Raw genomic sequence first — 22,483 nt, 5'->3', positions numbered from 1 at the left:
AATAATTTAATTCTTTTATAACACATTTAGAATGGCAAAAAGAAAAAACTTGGTAACCATTTCACAAATTTTAAAATATGATTGTCTTTGAATCGGTGGTGGCTAGGACTTGGTTGTTGAGATAGGATTATACCACCAACCAAATATTTTTTGAATTGCTGCCCTACTGTGCCTGAAAGCAAGTAGCGACTTAAGCATTTTTATAGTTGGTGTTCATAACTTGAAAAAGTGATGTACCAACCGGACACTATTATTGGTCGCAACGAAATAGTAGTAATAAATTTATAGCGAGCAAACTATCTAATAATCGCAAACTTGGTTGCTTGACCATTAAAGCGACCAAAATTTCAGGCGCTTGCTAAGATTTTGGTCGCTTAAGCCGTGTTTTCTTGTAGTAAACCTTAACCCAGAGAAAAAAAAATACATGGAGGTCTACTATATACTCAGCAGAAGAACATAGAGCTTCGCACATCTAACTCCTTTAAAATCCTAAGCTCATAAGGCTCCATGTTGAACGGTGATTCTCACCCACTCACAGAATTGTTCCGTTCCACTTTTCCTTAAAGGAGAGAAAAAAACGATTTTTCTAAATATATTTTTTCATCTTTTTTCGCGTAAACATTAGAAAAAAAAATACTCCGTAAAAATTAACTTGCCCCAAACTTTCATAACCCTAAAAAATATTCTTTCTCCATTTTTATTCCTCTCCTCCAGCCGTGTTGTAGAGATGCAGAGAAAGGTTTGCTCTTCAACATCTTCAATATTGGTTCAAATCCTGAACTCTAATGGTTTCGTTGTTACCAAGAAAAGCAGGAGTATTCCTACCCGAAACTTCTTTCTTCATTCACAGTTTACGCCTTTCCTGATCTCCTTCTCTCCTTTATTTTTTTCTTTTCAGAAACCTAATATTCCGTATTCTTTATTTTCTCATTTAATTTGCTAAAATTTCTGTTTTGTTATCTTTTTTTTTGCTCGGCCATTTCTGTTTTGTTATCTTTTGTATGGTTCGCAGGGATTTACTTCAACTTTTACTTCCCGTCATATGGGGATCGAGCTAAACCCCAAAACATGAGGTGATGGCACAAGGCAAGATAGATGATCAACTACACTACCACCTCCACCTCTCTTCTCCCATCTCTAAGACACATGGTTTCCTCTATATCCTCAACCCTGATTTTTTTTTTTTTTCTTTTTAATTTGGTTATTTCTTCGATTATGTAGGGTTAGGATGCTCATGAATAAGACCTCGATATTCTACCATGTATGCTCATGGATCTGCTGAGAATTTTTGGAGGCAGTTGTTCTAACATCCAGGTTTAATATCAAGCATGGTCAGGCAAAGTGGTCGTAGTAGACAAGGTACCCTTATGCCCTGGATTTGTGTTGTTTGCTTCTTCTTTTTTTGGTAAAACCATGATTCAAAGGCTGGTGAGGGTTATCTTTTATTTGTATTTGCTTCCCTTTTTGTACCCAAAGGCTGTTAGCAAGATTAACCATCGATCGAATTCTGGGGTTGATGGGGTTAATAGTGGTGATACTTTAAAGTCTACAACAATCAAGTAACTTAAATAAAGTTCAAAATATATGCATGTTTGCAGGCGTGTTAAATCCATTGAACTGCAATTCAAACAGCAGAACCACAATCTCTTATAGTCAACATGATTTTTCTAAGAGAAAATATACCATTTTATTAAAAGAAAGATAGGGCTCAAGAGCGAGAGTAACTAACTAAAGCGAAGAAAAACACCGAAACGATCATCATGAATGGCGGTGGTCCTAATATGGGGTAACATTTTCCTCTCTATGATTATATTTCTGTTGTGTTTTCTTTCTTATGTTTAATTAAAAAAATATTCATGTTTTTTCTTTTTGATCACCGAAAACACAAAATCTCCATTAAACATAAGATGGAAATAGGGAATTTCATAGTGTAGGGGTGAGTTTTCTCTTTGACCTCTTTGTGATTCCCTTCATTTTGACGGTGTTTTTGTGTGCAAGAGAATAGATTGAAGAATTTCAATGGCAATTAGGTACTCCAATGTTCTCTGGAGAGTACCAGGACGTGAAGGGGATTTGTATTGGTAATCCTCTATTTGATACAACTGAAATTAAATATATGTAATTTAGGTTCAGGGATGGAATTGAAGTATATGTAATTCACCATTGAGTTTTGTATAAAGGTTTTAAGACCCATTTGATACAATTAGTTAGTATTATTAAATGTTCACAATACACTCCAGTCACTCCGTACTTGATCCTGCGCGAATGTACTCACCACTATATGGTTAATTTTGTTAGGTGCTAGGCATTTGGAATCAAAGTTTCAATACAAATAGTTTTTGTTCATGGACGAACTGATATATGAGGGATTATGATGTCTGATAAGCTCCATACATTTTGGTTTATACCATTTTGATATGCACACTATTTTGCTACACATTGCTACACAATTTGAGATACATATTGGTTTTCATTGTGCACCCTATTTCTAACAGGTGTTATTATATTTTGACTTGCTCCCAATTTCAATGTAGTTCTTTGTTGTTAGGACATCAGACTATCTTTCAACCAAGGAAGGATCCGGTTTTTCTGGGGTTTAAGGGTGATCTGCTATGATGGAGAACTTCTTATTCTTCTAATCAAATATCTCTCGATAGGTAACCAAAAACTCCATTATAGATTTATAATCTTTATATCTGTGTATTACATATTTGTTGAAAATGCATAACTGTGCGTGTTATAATTGTTGATTTGCAACCCACACATGCATACTTTGAGCATGAAAATACAAACTATGCATGCACACTTAGATAGTTTTGGCTAATGAGTAATAATATTGTAGTTAATGACAGCTTTAAATAATCAATTAACCCGACGATCAGTTAGTATTGTTTTTGCCATCAGTTTATCTGAAATCAGCGAAATGTCGAAATTCGTACCAAGGTAGATACCAAGAGATCAGCCTAATGTAGTCAATCGTGCTTTTAACATTAAGTTAAAGCAGTTGTAACTGGATCTTCGAGACAGTAGAGATTTTGGAAGAGTAAAGGCAGGTAAGGTGTTGAATGGAATAAGAAGAAGGAGGTTTGTTCTTTATCTATGGGAGTAATGGAACTGGAAAGACTTATATCGGGAAAAACCATTATTTCTTCGATGCGTGCGAGATTCGAGATAGTTTGGCTGTTGAAACTTCAGGTATAGTGTTTCCATCCCTATATTACCTTTTCCTCATTCTTGATGTGTGTTGGGTTATTTATTTCTTTTGCAAATTTGGTACATGCCTGCTTCAATACAGTGGTGCAAAATGTATACATGTTAATCATCATTTCCTTCCATAGGTATAGCATATCTATTGCTTCCCTGTGGCCATACAACGTGTTCCAGATTCAAGATTTTTATAAGGCTGGATGAAGAGTCCATCTGTAATGTGGAAAAATAAGATGAACTTACTGGGCTGCTAAAAAAGGACGAACTTATATTATATGGGATGAAGCTCTCATGCAAAATCGATATGTATTTGAGGCACTGGATAAAACTTTGAGAGATGTGATGACACTCTAAGGTGGTGATACTGCTAGCACAAAACCATTCGGTATTCTTCATTATCTTAGCACTAACCAATCAAAGTGTAAAAGAGGTGAGTTATCAGATGATAGCAGTGACACCTGCGGAAGAGTATGAATTGTCGAGTGCAGATTCAATCAATCCGCAATCGTACAATTTCCAAGAAGCAGTGGGGTTGAATATTAAGAAATTTCTAAATGGATTAGAAATATCAGGCATGCCAAGCACAAGATGTCACATTAAGTTGGTGTTTCATAATGGTTCTCAGAAATATTGATCATTCATAGGGTTTGTGCAATGGACTAGAATAATGTAATGCAGGCGATCATAACTCTCATTCATTCTACATAGGAGGCAGTTTCCGTTGAAAATGTGTTTCCATTTATTTAGATGAACCTGTTTTCTCTCATGGCCAGTTGCATTTGAAATTTCGAGGACTACAAGCCGAAGATATCAGGGATGTACGGAGAACACAGTTGTTTATGAAAAGATATTCGGTAATCTGAAGTGATACCAACACCATGTATCGTGTAGTTCAATTTTTTTTTTTGAAGTGTAATTGAATCGTGGATTTTTAGGATTGTCAAGATTAATTATTTCTTTTTCTTTTATTGAAGGATAGTTTTGTTCAGTTGGATCTAATATAATGGGTCTTATTGACCGTGGGATCACCCTGAGTTATGTTAATGGAAGAAATTGCATTTTAATGACACAGACATGATATCACTCTGGTAGCGGTATCTGTACACATATTCTCTTAGAGCCATAATGGTTAATAATGGTTACGGCAGTGGTTTGGAGTTCAGTTCAAATTAAAATTTCCAATAATTTTATATGTATACTCTGGAATAAAGAAAAATATATCAATCAAATCAAATATGGTGAAGGAAAGCCAAGCCACACCAAATAAAAAATAGTAAGTGACAGAACGGGGCTTCGCACGGGGGTGGCGAAGCCGAGCCACACCAAATCAGAAATCATAAGCGTTGGGGCGAGGCGTAGCCGAGCTACACCAAATCAAAAATGCATCGGGACGGGCCGAGGCGAAGCCGAGCCACACCTAATCAAAAATGTATCGCGACGGTGCGGGTGAAGCCGTGCAACACCAAATCAAAAATGTATAGGGACGGGGCGGGGCGAGGCGAAGCCGAAACCGAGCCCCGCCTAATCAAAAATGTACCGCGACACGTAATAAAAAAATGCACAACAGGATGAAGCGAAGCCACGTCAAACCAAATAAAAAATATGGTTAAAACAAAAAATGATGGTAGTTTACGGGTCCGCCCAGTGCGTAGCACGGGCACAAAATCTAGATTAAATGAAGTAGCGGAAGCTGGAAAAGGAGACTTCGACACAGAAGAATCGGAGAAATCTCCAAACTTCATGAACTGGCGGGCCATGTGTGAAGCTGCATGATGAGCATAGCAAATCAGTGCAACTGAGAAATGACACTGAAAGATGTGAAAATATCGTCAGAACAGCAGTGACTTTGGGAAAAAGACATACTAACACAACAAAGACTTTTTGCACGCATCCAGTCAATTTTGAAACTGCAGTTGCACTCTTCAGTTTACAAACTCGATCCAAGTTGGACTGTTAATCTGCAGATGGAAATTGGTGTGTTTTATTGGACGAAACATAGATCATATAGTCAAGAAGTTCTGCACCATAATTTTCGTTGAAGACAACATTTTTGGTAGATCTGTTTATCTATAATTTTGAGATAACGAAAAAGTACAATCAACAGTCATAAAAACAAGTTTCAACACATAACTGCTGAGTTACAAACTAACGAGTGAGCGCATAACTAGTCACAAATGAAGCCCCAAGTTCGAATCTTTCTGCAGTTGCAACAAGCAAAAATAGTAATATACTAATGAGGCTCACAAGCAAAAAACAAATGTAGATAAATTAAAGAAGAAAAGAAATCCAATATCTATCCAAATAAATAAATAAATTTAAAACATTCACCTCCCTAATTTTGTTCTCAATGCATCTTAAGCTTCAAGTACTTAAATTAGGCGAAACTATGTTTCCACAAAATGCCCATGTTCTGCTATATTGCAGACAATTACCGATCTCAAGTTTTCTAAATACTCCATTGTTGAGATCATACAAATAAGTCGAAATACGATCATGATATGCAAAAATAGAAGCATTCTTTAAAGTTTGTTTCGAGTACTCCGAACACTGAAGCCAAAGGTTCATTTTGTTTTGCATTGAAAGAGAGACTGATTCCACGTCGCAATTAGTGAAAATTTTAGTCCAATAGTCTTCTACAGTGCCATCATCCTTCATTGTCCATACTTCCCAGTTGTAGTATTTAGGATTGCTAGGACTTCTAGCACCCCTGGCACCTCTGGGCAAGGGAAACATATAACCCCTAGACACCCTAGCACTTAAGCAAAGGCGACCTCCCAAAAGACACACTTGAACCTACTTTTTTGGAAAATGTTTGGGCAGCAGGATTTGTTTCACCGTCTCATTAGCGATATCAAAACAACTACTCTCTTTAGGTTGTGGCCCTGGAGAGTAATTCCCCCCCCCCCCCCCCCCCCCCCCCCCCCCAGTGAAAAAAGCCTTCGAAAAATACAGGGCTTCCGTGAGGCCATTCAAATGGTGTGGTCGTGATTGTTCTCCACGAATTTAATTTTAATGAATACAGATAGATATGGTCATTTCGTCTGCCACCATGATACCCTACGAGTTTATAATCCTCAGTTTTTGAATCATAACCAAACCCATAATGAGAGTAAAATCGAAGGAAGGAGATATCGGCAGTTCTGGTATTTTCTTGTGGTCTTTAGTTAGCGGATTGCAAATGATAATGCCTCCATCAGATGAAGTATAGCGAACCTAGTACTGGTTTTGAAAAGACTGTTCCAAGACTTGGATACCATGTTAGAAATTCTTATAATTTTGACGTTGAACTATATTTTCGAAGATATACGAGCATAGTGGTGTTGCTCGTATAGAGCTCCAGGAACTCTAGTGGTGAAGGTGGAAGCAAGGACTTTGTAAATTTGGACTTTATCTTCTATTGAATTGAATCTTGCTTGCTTACAAATAAGGATGCCCATGCCTATTTATAGTCTTACATAAACCTTCATTGCAAGCTCTACATTTCTCTAGAATATTCACTAGGTAATATCCTATTACAACCGACAGATTTTTCTAGCTTTATCTAGACTTCAAACAGTAGCAAACTTTGTTTGCACTAACCGACTCTCTAGAGTCTTCTCTACCGGCCGTACATCCTTAGGCCTTGTAGTTTCTAGATGTTTCTTGTACTACAAATTACCATTGACTAGATCTTGGTAGTTGACAATACAAGACTTTGCTAAACTTATGTGCAGAATTCTAGAATCTTCTCAGCATTACAAATTACATGTTCCAACACCCCCTCTTAATTTGTAATTGCCTTAGCATCCAATTTGTTCTTCACCCAATCTCTTGATAGCTCTTGGATTCTCTTGCTCTTAGTGTATTCATTTCGGACTTGTCGTCACATTGAAACCATCTCGCCTTCGTAGTGTCTCCATATCTTGTTTTAGATCTTCTTTGTTGACCTGGCATTTTCGCAGCCTGTTCCTTGTAGATTCAGAGCCTCTGTCTTGTGCCAATTATCTCCTTCTCCTTCACGGTTTAGACCGAACTTGACAGTCTTAAATTCAGAGGCTTGCCTTCTGTTGATATTCCTCGCCTTTCACGAAACTTGACCATAGTAGGTTCAGAGGTTCCTCCCACTCAACTTTATGAGTAGAATATTTTTACAGGATGACTCTCATTTTTGCCATCTCTGTTATTTGAGGAGGCATTTCTTTGATGCTCTTCCCTCAAATTTTCTTTAAAAATACACTCTTTGGTGCATCTCCTGCGAGGATGGAAACTTCTCTTCTTATTTTTGTTATTTATTTTTCTTTAATGGAAGGAGGTGAAACTTATACATTTCTTACTTGTATTTTATGTTATATGGAGACTTATCATTTCTAGGAACTACTTCAACTTCACGAGCTGCTATGTTATTTTCATATTTTTCTAAACTTAGAATTGGGTGATAACTAGATTCTATTGGGGATTGTAAAATAAGTAGTGAACTTGGATAGTTGAGACGTACCTTGCGTCTTCTATTGTGCGGAATTATCACCTTCAGCTTGTAGCGGAAACTTTAGCGCCCATTTGGATCGAACCCGCTCTGATACCATGTTAGAAATTCTTATAATTTTGACGTGTAACTATATTTTCGAAGATATACGAGCATAGTGGTGTTGCTCGTATAGAGATCCAGGAACTCTAGTGGTGAAGGTGGAAGCAAGGACTTTGTAAATTTGGACTTTATCTTCTATTGAATTGAATCTTGATTGCTTACAAATGAGGATGCCCATGCCTATTTATAGTCTTACATAAACCTTCATTGCAATCTCTACATTTCTCTAGAATATTCACTAGGTAATATCCTATTACAACCGACAGACTTTCTAGCTTTATCTTGACTTCAAACAGTAGCAAACTTTGTTTGCACTAACCGACTCTCTAGAGTCTTCTCTACCGGCCGTACATCCTTAGGCCTTGTAGTTTCTAGATGTTTCTTGTATTACAAATTATTATTGACTAGATCTTGGTAGTTGACACTACAAGACTTTGCTAAACTTATGTGCAGAATTCTAGAATCTTCTCAGCATTACAAATTACATGTTCCAACACCCCCTCTTAATTTGTAATTGCCTTAGCGTCCAATTTGTTCTTCACCCAATCTCTTGATAGCTCTTGGATTCTCTTGCTCGTAGTGTATTCATTTCGGACTCGTCGTCACATTGAAACCAGCTCGCCTTCGTAGTGTCTCCATATCTTGTTTTAGATCTTCTTTGTTGACCTGGCATTTTCGCAGCCTGTTCCTTGTAGATTCAGAGCCTCTGTCTTGTGCCAATTATCTCATTATCCTTCACGGTTTAGACCGAACTTGACCGTCTTAAATTCAGAGGCTTTGCCTTCTGTTGATATTCCTCGCCTTTCACGAAACTTGACCATAGTAGGTTCAGAGGTTCCGCCCACTCAACTTTATGAGTAGAATATTTTTGCAGGATGACTCTCATTTTTGCCATCTCTATTATTTGAGGAGGCATTTCTTTGATGCTCTTCCCTCAAATTTTCTTTAAAAATGCACTCTTTGGTGCATCTCTTGCGAGGATGGAAACTTCTCTTCTTATTTTTGTTATTTATTTTTCTTTAATGGAAGGAGGTGAAACTTATACATTTCTTACTTGTATTTTATGTTATATGGAGACTTATCATTTCTAGGAACTACTTCAACTTCACGAGCTGCTATGTTATTTTCATATTTTTCTAAACTTAGAATTGGGTGATAACTAGATTCTATTGGGGATTGTAAAATAAGTAGTGAACTTGGATAGTTGAGACGTACCTTGCGTCTTCTATTGTGCGGAATTATCACCTTCAGCTTGTAGCGGAAACTTTAGCGCCCATTTGGATCGAACCCGCTCTGATACCATGTTAGAAATTCTTATAATTTTGACGTGTAACTATATTTTCGAAGATATACGAGCATAGTGGTGTTGCTCGTATAGAGATCCAGGAACTCTAGTGGTGAAGGTGGAAGCAAGGACTTTGTAAATTTGGACTTTATCTTCTATTGAATTGAATCTTGATTGCTTACAAATGAGGATGCCCATGCCTATTTATAGTCTTACATAAACCTTCATTGCAATCTCTACATTTCTCTAGAATATTCACTAGGTAATATCCTATTACAACCGACAGACTTTCTAGCTTTATCTAGACTTCAAACAGTAGCAAACTTTGTTTGCACTAACCGACTCTCTAGAGTCTTCTCTACCGGCCGTACATCCTTAGGCCTTGTAGTTTCTAGATGTTTCTTGTATTACAAATTATTATTGACTAGATCTTGGTAGTTGACACTACAAGACTTTGCTAAACTTATGTGCAGAATTCTAGAATCTTCTCAGCATTACAAATTACATGTTCCAACACCCCCTCTTAATTTGTAATTGCCTTAGCGTCCAATTTGTTCTTCACCCAATCTCTTGATAGCTCTTGGATTCTCTTGCTCGTAGTGTATTCATTTCGGACTCGTCGTCACATTGAAACCAGCTCGCCTTCATAGTGTCTCCATATCTTGTTTTAGATCTTCTTTGTTGACCTGGCATTTTCGCAGCCTGTTCCTTGTAGATTCAGAGCCTCTGTCTTGTGCCAATTATCTCATTATCCTTCACGGTTTAGACCGAACTTGACCGTCTTAAATTCAGAGGCTTTGCCTTCTGTTGATATTCCTCGCCTTTCACGAAACTTGACCATAGTAGGTTCAGAGGTTCCGCCCACTCAACTTTATGAGTAGAATATTTTTACAGGATGACTCTCATTTTTGCCATCTCTGTTATTTGAGGAGGCATTTCTTTGATGCTCTTCCCTCAAATTTTCTTTAAAAATGCACTCTTTGGTGCATCTCTTGCGAGGATGGAAACTTCTCTTCTTATTTTTGTTATTTATTTTTCTTTAATGGAAGGAGGTGAAACTTATACATTTCTTACTTGTATTTTATGTTATATGGAGACTTATCATTTCTAGGAACTACTTCAACTTCACGAGCTGCTATGTTATTTTCATATTTTTCTAAACTTAGAATTGGGTGATAACTAGATTCTATTGGGGATTGTAAAATAAGTAGTGAACTTGGATAGTTGAGACGTACCTTGCGTCTTCTATTGTGCGGAATTATCACCTTCAGCTTGTAGCGGAAACTTTAGCGCCCATTTGGATCGAACCCGCTCTGATACCATGTTAGAAATTCTTATAATTTTGACGTGTAACTATATTTTCGAAGATATACGAGCATAGTGGTGTTGCTCGTATAGAGATCCAGGAACTCTAGTGGTGAAGGTGGAAGCAAGGACTTTGTAAATTTGGACTTTATCTTCTATTGAATTGAATCTTGATTGCTTACAAATGAGGATGCCCATGCCTATTTATAGTCTTACATAAACCTTCATTGCAATCTCTACATTTCTCTAGAATATTCACTAGGTAATATCCTATTACAACCGACAGACTTTCTAGCTTTATCTTGACTTCAAACAGTAGCAAACTTTGTTTGCACTAACCGACTCTCTAGAGTCTTCTCTACCGGCCGTACATCCTTAGGCCTTGTAGTTTCTAGATGTTTCTTGTATTACAAATTATTATTGACTAGATCTTGGTAGTTGACACTACAAGACTTTGCTAAACTTATGTGCAGAATTCTAGAATCTTCTCAGCATTACAAATTACATGTTCCAACACCCCCTCTTAATTTGTAATTGCCTTAGCGTCCAATTTGTTCTTCACCCAATCTCTTGATAGCTCTTGGATTCTCTTGCTCGTAGTGTATTCATTTCGGACTCGTCGTCACATTGAAACCAGCTCGCCTTCGTAGTGTCTCCATATCTTGTTTTAGATCTTCTTTGTTGACCTGGCATTTTCGCAGCCTGTTCCTTGTAGATTCAGAGCCTCTGTCTTGTGCCAATTATCTCATTATCCTTCACGGTTTAGACCGAACTTGACCGTCTTAAATTCAGAGGCTTTGCCTTCTGTTGATATTCCTCGCCTTTCACGAAACTTGACCATAGTAGGTTCAGAGGTTCCGCCCACTCAACTTTATGAGTAGAATATTTTTGCAGGATGACTCTCATTTTTGCCATCTCTATTATTTGAGGAGGCATTTCTTTGATGCTCTTCCCTCAAATTTTCTTTAAAAATGCACTCTTTGGTGCATCTCTTGCGAGGATGGAAACTTCTCTTCTTATTTTTGTTATTTATTTTTCTTTAATGGAAGGAGGTGAAACTTATACATTTCTTACTTGTATTTTATGTTATATGGAGACTTATCATTTCTAGGAACTACTTCAACTTCACGAGCTGCTATGTTATTTTCATATTTTTCTAAACTTAGAATTGGGTGATAACTAGATTCTATTGGGGATTGTAAAATAAGTAGTGAACTTGGATAGTTGAGACGTACCTTGCGTCTTCTATTGTGCGGAATTATCACCTTCAGCTTGTAGCGGAAACTTTAGCGCCCATTTGGATCGAACCCGCTCTGATACCATGTTAGAAATTCTTATAATTTTGACGTGTAACTATATTTTCGAAGATATACGAGCATAGTGGTGTTGCTCGTATAGAGATCCAGGAACTCTAGTGGTGAAGGTGGAAGCAAGGACTTTGTAAATTTGGACTTTATCTTCTATTGAATTGAATCTTGATTGCTTACAAATGAGGATGCCCATGCCTATTTATAGTCTTACATAAACCTTCATTGCAATCTCTACATTTCTCTAGAATATTCACTAGGTAATATCCTATTACAACCGACAGACTTTCTAGCTTTATCTAGACTTCAAACAGTAGCAAACTTTGTTTGCACTAACCGACTCTCTAGAGTCTTCTCTACCGGCCGTACATCCTTAGGCCTTGTAGTTTCTAGATGTTTCTTGTATTACAAATTATTATTGACTAGATCTTGGTAGTTGACACTACAAGACTTTGCTAAACTTATGTGCAGAATTCTAGAATCTTCTCAGCATTACAAATTACATGTTCCAACACCCCCTCTTAATTTGTAATTGCCTTAGCGTCCAATTTGTTCTTCACCCAATCTCTTGATAGCTCTTGGATTCTCTTGCTCGTAGTGTATTCATTTCGGACTCGTCGTCACATTGAAACCAGCTCGCCTTCATAGTGTCTCCATATCTTGTTTTAGATCTTCTTTGTTGACCTGGCATTTTCGCAGCCTGTTCCTTGTAGATTCAGAGCCTCTGTCTTGTGCCAATTATCTCATTATCCTTCACGGTTTAGACCGAACTTGACCGTCTTAAATTCAGAGGCTTTGCCTTCTGTTGATATTCCTCGCCTTTCACGAAACTTGACCATAGTAGGTTCAGAGGTTCCGCCCACTCAACTTTATGAGTAGAAATTTTTACAGGATGACTCTCATTTTTGCCATCTCTGTTATTTGAGGAGGCATTTCTTTGATGCTCTTCCCTCAAATTTTCTTTAAAAATGCACTCTTTGGTGCATCTCTTGCGAGGATGGAAACTTCTCTTCTTATTTTTGTTATTTATTTTTCTTTAATGGAAGGAGGTGAAACTTATACATTTCTTACTTGTATTTTATGTTATATGGAGACTTATCATTTCTAGGAACTACTTCAACTTCACGAGCTGCTATGTTATTTTCATATTTTTCTAAACTTAGAATTGGGTGATAACTAGATTCTATTGGGGATTGTAAAATAAGTAGTGAACTTGGATAGTTGAGACGTACCTTGCGTCTTCTATTGTGCGGAATTATCACCTTCAGCTTGTAACGGAAACTTTAGCGCCCATTTGGATCGAACCCGCTCTGATACCATGTTAGAAATTCTTATAATTTTGACGTGTAACTATATTTTCGAAGATATACGAGCATAGTGGTGTTGCTCGTATAGAGATCCAGGAACTCTAGTGGTGAAGGTGGAAGCAAGGACTTTGTAAATTTGGACTTTATCTTCTATTGAATTGAATCTTGATTGCTTACAAATGAGGATGCCCATGCCTATTTATAGTCTTACATAAACCTTCATTGCAATCTCTACATTTCTCTAGAATATTCACTAGGTAATATCCTATTACAACCGACAGACTTTCTAGCTTTATCTAGACTTCAAACAGTAGCAAACTTTGTTTGCACTAACCGACTCTCTAGAGTCTTCTCTACCGGCCGTACATCCTTAGGCCTTGTAGTTTCTAGATGTTTCTTGTATTACAAATTATTATTGACTAGATCTTGGTAGTTGACACTACAAGACTTTGCTAAACTTATGTGCAGAATTCTAGAATCTTCTCAGCATTACAAATTACACGTTCCAACACCCCCTCTTAATTTGTAATTGCCTTAGCGTTCAATTTGTTCTTCACCCAATATCTTGATAGCTATTGGATTCTCTTGCTCGTAGTGTATTCATTTCGGACTTGTCGTTACATTGAAACCAGCTCGCCTTCGTAGTGTCTCCATATCTTGTTTTAGATCTTCTTTGTTGACCTGGCATTTTCGCAGCCTGTTCCTTGTAGATTCAGAGCCTCTGTCTTGTGCCAATTATCTCCTTCTCCTTCACGGTTTAGACCGAACTTGACAGTCTTAAATTCAGAGGCTTTGCCTTCTGTTGATATTCCTCGCCTTTCACGAAACTTGACCATAGTAGGTTCAGAGGTTCCGCCCACTCAACTTTATGAGTAGAATATTTTTACAGGATGACTCTCATTTTTGCCATCTCTGTTATTTTAGGAGGCATTTCTTTGATGCTCTTCCCTCAAATTTTCTTTAGAAATGCACTCTTTGGTGCATCTCCTGCGAGGATGGAAACTTCTCTTATTATTTTTGTTATATTTTCTTTAATGGAAGGAGGTGAAACTTGTACATTTCTTACTTGTATTTTATGTTATATGGAGACTTATCATTTCTAGGAACTACTTCAACTTCACGAGCTGCTATGTTATTTTCATATTTTTCTAAACTTAGAATTGGGTAATAACTAGATTCTATTGGGGATTGTAAAATAAGTAGTGAACTTGGATAGTTGAGACGTACCTTGCGTCTTCTATTGTGCGGAATTATCACCTGATAGACGCATTTATGTGTCTATTTTGTTCTCAATGTTCTGTATTGTTAGACTCGACTAAGTACTTATTGTGTTATTTTGTATTTTTGTAGATGTTTTTAGAGAAATAAGCCTTTGCGGCGAAATGAGCTCGAAAAGTAGTGTTTTACACCCCAGGATAATGCACCGGAAGCGTCCCAGAAATGTACCGGAGGAACCCAGAAAAATTACTATTTCCACCCCAAAATAACTATTTCCACCCCAATTGCTAAAGGGACACCCGTACAGGATTAGGGGGAGGACACTTTTCTTCTCATAATTCAAATTTCATTTTTGGCGGGAAAATATATTCTCTCCCTGGCAGATTTTCAAATTGATTTTCGATGGATTTGTGGAGAGACTAAATGGCTGGAATTAATTGGGTCATATCTATTGAGTATAACAAGATTATTCTGAGCGTTGGAATAAGTTAAATTTGGCTAGAATCCGCTAACTTTCAATCGAAAGTTAAACAGGGAAGATACGCTCGAGTTCTCTGTGAGAAGAATTTTTGGGAAGTTTTGTGGACTTAACGGGGAAGATATCTGATCTTCTTAAGTGTTTATGCAACTATGGAAGTATTACAGCTCATATGCGCAGGCAGAGGGGATGGAGAAGATCATATCTCGGCTGACAGTGAAGAAAATGGAAAAAAATATTTTCCGAGTAATGGAGAATTATATGGAGTGAATGAGCGAGATTCGATGGGTTTGTTGGCTATAAATAGGTTGTTGGGGTTGAGCATAGGGGGTGTCGAGAGTTTGGGGAAGTTTTGGAGGCTACAGAATGAAGAACTCACGAGTTGCAGAGCTGCCATTTTTCTGCTGCTGCTGCTGATGAAGAACACCAAGAACACGAAGAACGGACCTGCACCAGCAGTCGTTTATCGTGGGTCGTAGGTGTGGGTCTTAGAGCTACAATAACAATAACACTTCTTCTGTGTCGTTCATTTTGGACGCTTTCTGTGGGTCGCACATTCACTGTTTTATTATTTCATCTCCATTTTCATCCTTGTAAACACCATTTGAGCAATAAATAAATATTTTGAGCATGTTTTTATCATGATGAGCTAAACCCAACACTGGGACGACGGAGGAGGTCGAATTTCATCCATGTGGTAATTTCATTAATTCTTTTATTTACTTTTTGCACAAATTGTAATTGAATTAAGATTTTAAATTAATTACTTGTGATTTCATTTGATGGAGTATGCTTAGTCCTAGGGATTTTTGATATGCCATGCTTAAGAAATACAAGTAATATTTTATAAAATCTATCTTGGCAATAAACTAGAGTTAATATTTGTTTTGTTTTTGAACTATAATTGCTAGAATTAATTACTGAACCATTTGAAGAAAAAAAAATGGCCGAATCTTTAGTCCCAGTACTCTTGCCCATATTGTTAATATTTTTTTGTATATATTTTTATTTTTAAATCTTTACAAGTCCAAGCAACGAACTTTTACTACCACTTTCAACACTATAACATCACCTTCAGCTTGTAGCGGAAACTTTAGCGCCCATTTGGATAGAACCCGCTCTGATACCATGTTAGAAATTCTTATAATTTTGACGTTGAACTATATTTTCGAAGATATATGAGCATAATGGTGTTGCTCGTATAGAGCTCCAGGAACTCTAGTGGTGAAGGTGGAAGCAAGGACTTTGTAAATTTGGACTTTATCTTCTATTGAATTGAATCTTGCTTGCTTACAAATGAGGATGCCCATGCCTATTTATAGTCTTACATAAACCTTCATTGCAAGATCTACATTTCTCTAGAATATTCACTAGGTAATATCCTATTACAACCGACAGACTTTTCTAGCTTTATCTAGACTTCAAACAGTAGCAAACTTTGTTTGCACTAACCGACTCTCTAGAGTCTTCTCTACCGGCCGCACATCCTTAGGCCTTGTAGTTTCTAGATGTTTCTTGTATTACAAATTACCATTGACTAGCTCTTGGTAGTTGACACTACAAGACTTTGCTAAACTTATGTGCAGAATTCTAGAATCTTCTCAGCATTACAAATTACATGTTCCAACTTTTTTTTTTTACATCGTTTCCTTTTTTCTTCTTTCGATTCTTGTCGGAAGAAACTTACTCCCATATGGATCGAGACATTCTCTGATACCAGTTAACTCTCTGTTTTTGATCACTTATTAGGAAGTGACCATTTCTTCTTGTTTTCTTCTTTCTTCATGGAGACGTTTTAAATAGGCATGTAAGACTATAAATAGGCATGGGCATCCTCATTTTTAAGCAAGCAAGATTCAATTCAATAGAAGATAAAGTCCAAATTTACAAAGTCCTTGCTTCCACCTTCACCACTAGAGTTCCTGGAGCTCTATACGAGCAACAACACTATGCTCGTATATCTTCGAAAATATAGTTCAACGTCAAAATTATAAGAATTTCTAACATGGTATCAGAGCGGGTTCGATCCAAATGGGCGCTAAAGTTTCCGCTACAAGCTGAAGGTGATAATTCCGCACAATAGAAGACGCAAGGTACGTCTCAACTATCCAAGTTCACCACTTATTTTACAATCCCTAATAGAATCTAGTTATCACCCAATTCTAAGTTTAGAAAAATATGAAAATAACATAGCAGCTCGTGAAGTTGAAGTAGTTTCTAGAAATGATAAGTCTCCATATAACATAAAATACAAGTAAGAAATGTATAAGTTTCACCTCCTTCCATTAAAGAAAAATAAATAACAAAAATAAGAAGAGAAGTTTCCATCCTCGCAGGAGATGCACCAAAGAGTGCATTTCTAAAGAAAATTTGAGGATGCCCATGCCTATTTATAGTCTTACATAAACCTTCATTGCAAGCTCTACATTTCTCTAGAATATTCACTAGGTAATATCCTACTACAACCGACAGACTTTTCTAGCTTTATCTAGACTTCAAACAGTAGCAAACTTTGTTTGCACTAACCGACTCTCTAGAGTCTTCTCTACCGGCCGTACATCCTTAGGCCTTGTAGTTTCTAGATGTTTCTTGTATTACAAATTACCATTGACTAGCTCTTGGTAGTTGACACTACAGGACTTTGCTAAACTTATGTGCAGAATTCTATAATCTTCTCAGCATTACAAATTACATGTTCCAACAGATACACAACTGAATCTCAAGAGAGGATCGTAAAATATGAACTACCAACCGTAACTGGTTAAATTTGAGGAAAACCCAATCGTAAAACCAGTTACGGCTCGTAAACTAAAATGGTTACCAACCGTAACAGTATTTATGGTTCATCTCGAATTTTAGTTATGAACCATAATTGGTGACCTTTATGAACTCTGGGTTCCAAGGTTATTTACGGTTCGTAATTCTGGTATCGACATCAACCGTAAGTTCACTACGGTTGGAAAGAAAAACGTAACTGAATAAAATTCTCAGATATAAGAACATACGGTTGGTAATTGAACTATTACCAACCGTAACAACATCATAATCTCCGGTTACTGTTCGTAATTGAGTTAAAATCAACCGTAACTCACATAAACCCAGAGATTTCAATTTCAATTTTCATCTAAAATCCTAATTTTTGATAGAAATTAAACTTAAATCGAACAAAATAAACTAAACCCTAAACTGGATTTTTCACAACAAAGCTCATATAAGTCATTACACTACACTTGATTATTTTTCGAATCGCCGATTAATCGAAGACGAGATGAAATTTTTCAGTTTTAATGGAGGTAACAGTTGATGGGAGGGGGGAAGAGAGAAAAAGGAAAACAGATTTTCAATTTAGCTTTGGTTTAGGTTCAAAAATGGGAAGAGCAATCTAGACAATTAACAATACCATTTGGACATCCCTAACCAACTAGAGGGACATTAGTATCCTGATTCAGCCCCTCTAACAAAACCTTTGCCCCTATAACATGTTATTTTTTTATTTAGATGGAAAGTATTTGTTATGGTTATGCTGGACCGGAAAATCACTGGTATATACTCGGGTGCAAGTTGAATATTGATGTCACTCAATTTGACCGAAGGATGGTAAAACAAAGCGAAAACAAAGAACATAAAAGTCACCGAAACACAAGCGTAAGAAGAATGTAAACCGAAAAGTCAGTGAAAAGTAGATTTAGGTTGCGCTGAATGGTTTAGCGCAACCATCTCAGCCGTCAGATCAAAAATAAATCTAGATGCGCTGAATCATTCTGAAAAAAAGTGATTTTGATTGCGCTGAACCATTCAACGCAACTATCTCGCCACTACATGTGAACAATTGCTAGGAGAGAGAACCACTGTTAACAAATAGACAACGCTTTTTATTGAACTGCAACACTTATTGGCTAATATAGCATAGCAGCTAAATCTAGCCCATTGGACTTAGTCTTACAGCTCTATCTCATCTTCTTTCCTCATAAAAACAGACCTTCCCTGTTGAAAAAATGTTAGATCATATTTGTATCTTTTACAATCCTAATTTAAATGAGAAGATCATCCTGATTGAAATTCATGGGACGACCAAATTGAAGAAATTGACAGTAAAGCTCATTAACCTTAGACTCCATGACACTTTTAGTTCACTGATTTTGGAAATCCAAATTTTGATTTCAGAATTGTATGTGTCTTTATTAGACTTTACCTATGAATTTTTAAGATATAAGATGTAACTAGAGTCAAATTAAAAATATTAATACCCTCCAATTCAAGATCCCATACAGAATTTATTTGAGGTGCATATAAGGTTGATTAAGTATTCATTGATTTTAAGGGTTTAAATGCGGATTTGAAATAAGAGTTTGTTAGAAAAGAAGAAATAAAAGGTGGATCGTTAAATATTTCATAGTAAAACCTATATAAATTCATGAGTTTTGATATTTTCTTACGGAGTTTCTAAACTTGGGAGGTTGAGTTTATAAAACCAAGCATCATTTCAAATTTTATCTGAGATTTAAATGATGAAAGAAGGTGGTGGTCGTTGCCGATTCAGAGGGTATCTGGAGATGCATAGTTTGATGATATTAAGTTAGTCTCTATTTACGGGTGGTGGTTCATGGTGTTATTGGTTCACCTTTTGGGTCTATACTTGTTCAGATCTGATGATCTTGTTTGATAAATATTGTTAAAAATAATAACAAAAATGTAGAGTATCACGTGAAAAATAAGGAAGACGGAGGAAACTCAAGACCATAAAAAAGAGATGAGAGAATCACGTGATTCTTTCCTTAATTACGTGGACATCATCTCTTTCAACCTAAGATAGCCACGTCGGATTGGGCACATAATAGGGCGTAAAGGAGGACTTAGAATACCATTAATTTATGTATACATACTAAATGCAGTGTAAAACAATTGTTAAAAAAGAGTCGAATTTCAGAAACCTTTGACTATATATCATCATTGCTGTGAAGTATTTGATTATATACTTTCATCAATTTCCATAACATCAGAATTTACCTCAAAGTCACCATATCAGCTTATCAGGTAATAATTCTATCTGGATTATCACTATTAGCTTATCAGGTAATTTCTGTCTGTGTTAATTTTAGTTTGAATGAAATTGTTTTTAAATTTAGGGCTTCTTGATGAAAATAATCTCAACGTTTGACATTTTTTACGTGATTCAATTCATGTGTTTCACTTTAGGTTGTACTATTTTACTAGGTTAAATTTGGTCTTGAGTGAATTTTATAAACAACATAGTCTGCGTGTAGGCGATTACGTAACTTTGTCATTTTCGTTAGTATAGTTCAAAAGATATTCGACATCCATCACATTTCTATGATATAATTAGATATGACATTAAATAATTCTTTACTTTTTAAAAAAATTTGTCCAATTCTGATTCAGAAACATCAAAATCATATATGTAAAAAACTAAAAATATATAAGTAAAAAATGAATATATTGTTCATTTACGACAAATATATAACCTCGAAAAAAGAATATTTTTTCGATCTAAAGGGTCTGTTTGGGAGTTTGGAATTAGATAACATAGCCTAGGACAATGTATCTTAATATAATTTAATTTATGATAACCTTGAGAGTGATCAGTTTTGGTGTTGTTTGCCTAAAATTCTAGCCAGTTTTAGGTTAACTCTATTTGTGTTTAACACTCAATTCAGCAGTAGATTAACCTTGATATTGATCATGTTAAACTCAACTCGCATAAATTTATCATATATCGAGGTAAAATAGTAGGAGCAAATGATAAAATCTTAAATTTTTTTAAACCGTGGAGTCTGTGACTCTATATATCCTAGGTTGGGAAATGGAAGAACGAGTTTTTCGGAGAATACCATAAACCCAACTTTTTAGCCACCAAAAACTAATGATGGATTAACTATCCTTATCCCAACTTGGAATAAAACGTAAACAAACACGTTTGAATAGGGCTGAACATGGTTTCGGTTTTCCGTTGGAATCGGACCGAACCAAACCGATTAGGAAGAAACTGAACCAAACCATTTACTAATGGATTGGTTATGGTGTAGAAAGTGGAAAACCGATAGTGTTGGTTTTGGTTTGGTTTGACCTCTAAAACCGAACCAAAAACCATTGGAAAACCGATTAATTTTTATACTTAGTTTCCATCGTTGATTTACAAGTATTAGATTTTATCCATGGATTTGGAGGATAAATAGAAACCCCAAATCTAATATTTCAGTATGATACTTTCTTCTTTCTCATTCTCTCAGTCGCCTCCCTTGTCCACCCCCAACTACGGCAGTTACTGCTGCTACTGGAGTTTCTTCTTCCCGTCTTCCTTCTTTCTTAAACATTTGAACTGTCAGTTTCAGGAAACTGACATAATTATCGGTTAACCGAAAACCACTGGGAAAAACCGAAACCGGCTGGAACCATTTGGAAACCGAACCAATGGTTAATGGTTTGGTTTGGTTTAGATTTTTAGAAACCGATAGTATTGGTTTCGGTTTTGGTTTGGCTAGAAACCGAACCAAAACCGACCATGAACAACCCTGCGTTTGAACCATTTTTTCTTGCGGTCCCAGTTCCCAAACACGACGAAAAGTTATTCATTTATCCAGGTTAGACTCAGTCCCCAAACACGATCAAAAGTTATTCATTTATCCAGATTAGACTATATTGGAAGAGAAATACGTGGCAATTCGCAAGGAAGTGTGCGAGGCAAGAAAAAAGGGCTACGATTTCTTCTTCTTTTTTTACCATCGTTCTTATTTTGATCGGACCACGGTAAAAATGAAACCCAACTTACCGAGACACAAGTGTAAACGAAGTGTAGATACAAAATAAAGCATAAGTAAAGGATAAAATTTCCATTCTCTCTACTTTCATCATCGATCCGGAGAAACTCTTCTTTTCACTCAGTTAAGCATCATCGCTCTGCGATTAGGGGTTTAACCAAAATGAAACCCTAGAGAAGCATCGCAGTAAAATCAGTGAAATATTCGATTTTCTAATTTAATTTCATTATCGCCATAGAACAATCTACCTCAGACGCTGTTACAATCCTCAAATCAGTTAATCTCTGTCTTGATTAATTTCTGTTTTGAATTGAATTTTTTTGAAATTAGGGGTTCTCAACATTAGAGATTGAATACTTGATTTCACTTTAGGTTGCACAATTATTTTTCTAGGTTAATTTTGGTCTTAATTTAGAACCTTAGTTCACTATAGGATTTATCTTTGTGGTTTTAGGTCGCACAAAACCATGGAAGAATCGGGAAGCTCGTCGATTGCTGACGATGAAGGTTTTGATAGAATCAGTAATTTACCGGAAGCTTTAATTCATCACATTATGTCTTTCCTTATATGAGATGTGTGGTTCAAACATGTGTTTTGTCGAAAAGGTGGAGGTATGTATGGCCTTCTGTTTCAAATTTAGTCTTCAGAGCCGATTCTTTCGGAGAACGTGGAGTGAAACAACTGAGGAAGTTTAGAAAGTTTGTTGATAAGGTACTTATGCTAAGAGGGCTTAATGATATACATAAGTTTCATCTTCATTGGGGAATTGTCAGACAGATAAAATAATAAACGAACATCTGAATGCATGGGTACTTGTTGCGTTAAGATGTAATGTTCAAGACTTATCTATTCAAATTGATGGTGATGGGAACGGCCATTATGATCTGCAATTCAGGTTTCCACAATCACTGTTTAATTCTCAATCATTATCAAAGTTGGTCTTAGAAATGACTTGCAATTATGAATCACAAGTTATTCTTCCTGAATCAATTGATTTACCTAGACTCAAGTTTATGTCGCTTGGTTCGTTTTTGT

General features: G+C 36.4%; 1 long non-coding RNA gene across 6 annotated transcripts; it reads left to right on the top strand.

Moving 5' to 3' along the window:
* The first annotated feature begins 668 nt into the window (after nucleotides 1–668).
* LOC113342835 lies at nucleotides 669–4,195 on the top strand. Of its 6 annotated transcripts, none has more exons than XR_003356876.1 (4): nucleotides 669–1,073; nucleotides 1,222–1,359; nucleotides 1,599–3,195; nucleotides 3,339–4,195. It is a non-coding gene; the product is annotated as an uncharacterized LOC113342835 (long non-coding RNA). The 6 variants fall into 6 exon arrangements; XR_003356877.1 differs by having other exon boundaries at nucleotides 669–1,359; nucleotides 1,599–1,786; nucleotides 2,006–3,195; XR_003356878.1 differs by having other exon boundaries at nucleotides 669–1,359; nucleotides 1,599–1,786; nucleotides 1,999–3,195.
* The last annotated feature ends 18,288 nt before the right edge of the window (nucleotides 4,196–22,483 follow it).

The sequence above is a fragment of the Papaver somniferum genome, unplaced genomic scaffold, assembly GCF_003573695.1.
Source record: "Papaver somniferum cultivar HN1 unplaced genomic scaffold, ASM357369v1 unplaced-scaffold_48, whole genome shotgun sequence".
NCBI lineage: Eukaryota > Viridiplantae > Streptophyta > Magnoliopsida > Ranunculales > Papaveraceae > Papaver > Papaver somniferum.
The sequence above is the reverse complement of the archived record's forward strand: the minus strand, read 5'-3'. Positions and strand labels throughout refer to the sequence as shown.